Genomic DNA, 2332 nt, shown 5'->3' with positions numbered 1-2332 from the left:
ATCACGGATGAAAAACGGTTAGATAAGTACATTTCAAACCCGCTATGTAAACGCTGGCAAATAATTAGTCCGAATGTGATCGCGGTTTTCTCTCGTAAGTTGGAACTTAAAATGAACAAGCCTGTCTATTCCGGCTTCAGCGTACTGGAGTTGAGTAAATTCCATATGTACGATTTTTTCTATTGTAAATTACAAAAAATTATACCGTGGGATCGTATAGAATTGTGCATGACTGACACCGACAGTTTTCTACTAAACCTTAAAGTCGAAGATGTGTATCAGTTGATTAGAGAAAATTTGTCCCTTTTCGATACTTCTAACTATCCACCTTCCCACCCTTGCTTTTCCATGGAGAGGAATAAAGTTGTAGGAAAGTTCAAGGATGAGACCGGGTCAAAGCCTGTGCATAGATTTCTTGGACTTAGATCCAAACTTTACTCATATTTAGTTTGTAACGAGAATGAAGAACTTGTAAATAAATGTATAGCAAAGGGTGTACAGAGCGGAGTAAAATGTAGAAAGCTTAATTTTAATTTATATATGAAATCATTGTTTGAACGTAGTGAACATGTAGAAAAATTTAATATGTTAAGATCGTATAATCACACCATGTACCAGGTTGAATGTGCAAAAATCTGTTTGAGCCCTTATGATGATAAGAGGTATATTGCTGAGAATGGTGTTGATACTCTCCCTTTCGGTCATTATAGTCTCAACACTCTAACTGATTGATCAGTATGACTCACGACAATCATCCAACACCACTGATTTTGATTTGACTGTTGTAAATATCATGAATATTATTAGATCTAAGTTAGCTTTAGAGCTTCATAGCGTGCCGCGTGTGAACTATCCCACTCGCAAATATGAGTTGAAAAGTGAAAAAGACTTGCTTCAAGCCGATCTCATTGAGATGACAAGTTTATCACGTTTTAATAAGGGTTACAAATATATCTTAGCTGTTATTAATTGTTTTTCAAAATTTGCATATTGTGTACCATTAAAAGACAAGACAAGCCAATCTGTATTTAACGCTCTCGAGCCAATTATTTCTAAAAATAAAGGAGTTAAGCTGTTCCAAACAGATCAAGGAACAGAATTCTTTAATTTAAAAGTTAAAGCATTATTAGATAGATATAGTATTAAACATTATCATGTTTTTACTGATAAGAAAGCCTCCATAGTTGAAAGGTTTAATAGAACACTTAAAGCAAAAATTTATAGATATTTAACTGAACATGGAACCAAAAACTGGTCATCACAACTAGACAGTTTAGTTCGAGATTATAATGCAACAATGCATTCATCCATTAGAATGAAACCTAAGATGTGAGGAAAAAAGATCGTAATCATGTTTTAATGTCATTGAATTCTGCATTCAATAGACGATATAAATTGAAAAATTCAAAACCGAAATTTAAGCTAGGAGATGTTGTACGAATCTCAAAGAAAAGGGTTCTTTTCGATAAATCTTATAACATAAACTGGAGCGCAGAGTATTTTGTAATTCATTCTATATTTCCTTCTCAACCTGTAACGTATAGCTTGCGAGATCTAAACGGAGAAGTAATTAGTGGCAGGTTTTATGCAGAAGAAATTAAAAAAACACAATTAAATGAATCGGAGAGACAAGTGTATTTGATTGAAAAAATATTAAAACGTGATAAAAAAGGACTGCTTGTGAAATGGATTGGGTTTTCAACTCCTAGTTATATTAGTAAGGATCAACTATTAGATGAAAAATAATCTTTTGTAAATATCATGTAAATTTATTGTAAATAATCTATTGTAAATATCACGTACATTTATTGTAAATAATCTATTGTTAATCTATTGCAAATACATTCCATTCAGTGTAAAAATATGACAAAGATTTGGTGTAAATATAATACGTCTCTATCAAAAAATGCTTCTCAGTTTCATTTTAATCTGAAGTTTTATTTGCTAAGGCTCAAGCGTACTCGTGAAGAGGGTGCGGGTGAGAAACTTCTATCAGTGCATTGAAAGGGGAGAGCGCTTGCATCCCGATGTGATAAGCTATGGTGTGTGGTGTCTAGCCCACAACCTCTTCCTCCTTGATAACTTATCAGTTCCTTATCAGATCGCATGCTGTACACGTGACTAACATGATTCCGATAGTAAATTTCGACAATGTTATAAGAGAGAAAGAAATGCCAACATGGTGTAAAAATGGTAAGTTATTACCACATAATGCAAGGATCCTTATAATAGGCTCTTCAGGTTGTGGCAAGACCAATTTACTATTTAATTTAATTTTTTCAAAGAATGGGTTGAGATTTAAAACTATATACTTGCACACGAAGAGCGAGTA

Source organism: Nilaparvata lugens, chromosome Y (assembly GCF_014356525.2).
Source record: "Nilaparvata lugens isolate BPH chromosome Y, ASM1435652v1, whole genome shotgun sequence".
Lineage (NCBI taxonomy): Eukaryota > Metazoa > Arthropoda > Insecta > Hemiptera > Delphacidae > Nilaparvata > Nilaparvata lugens.
The sequence above is the reverse complement of the archived record's forward strand: the minus strand, read 5'-3'. Positions refer to the sequence as shown.